The 562-nt window shown below is 41.3% G+C and overlaps 1 protein-coding gene across 6 annotated transcripts in view; it reads right to left on the reverse strand.

Moving 5' to 3' along the window:
- The window catches only part of Tmcc1 (transmembrane and coiled-coil domain family 1), a 248,757-nt gene that overhangs the window by 146,032 nt on the left and 102,163 nt on the right, over positions 1–562 (reverse strand). The window lies entirely within an intron of this gene.

Genomic DNA, 562 nt, shown 5'->3' on the forward strand with positions numbered 1-562 from the left:
CAGAGGTGGGTTGGGTTAATTCAGCCTATCCAAGTTTAAGTTTGTATTCTGAAAATGAATAAAGAGGAACAAACTAGAAGGGGTTTTAGGTGCATTAAAAAAAAAAAAAAGCTAGAGAGAGACAGACACAGAGACAGAGATCAGATGACAAGACTCAAAAACTACTAAAATAACTAAAGTTCAGAGTACACAAAATAATGTAAACTTCCCCCTCCTTTTTTTATTTTTGGCAAGAGCTTTAATACAGGCTGGTCTTAAACTCACTCCAGGATGGCCTCAAACTCATGGCAATCTTCCTACCTCAGCATCCCAAATGTTGGGGATCACTGGTATACACCATCATGCCTAGCTTAAACCAACATTTAATTCCATGTTGAGCTTTGCCGCATCTCCCGCAAGAATGAAGACCATTCTTAGCAATCAGACAGTCGACATTCCAGAAAATGTCAACATCACACTGAAAGGACGCACAGTTATTGTGAAGGGCCCCAGAGGAACCCTCCGGAGGGACTTCAACCACATCAATGTGGAACTCAGTCTCCTTGGGAAGAAAAAGAAGAGG

This window comes from Octodon degus, unplaced genomic scaffold (assembly GCF_000260255.1).
Source record: "Octodon degus isolate 3935 unplaced genomic scaffold, OctDeg1.0 scaffold00233, whole genome shotgun sequence".
NCBI classification, from domain to species: domain Eukaryota; kingdom Metazoa; phylum Chordata; class Mammalia; order Rodentia; family Octodontidae; genus Octodon; species Octodon degus.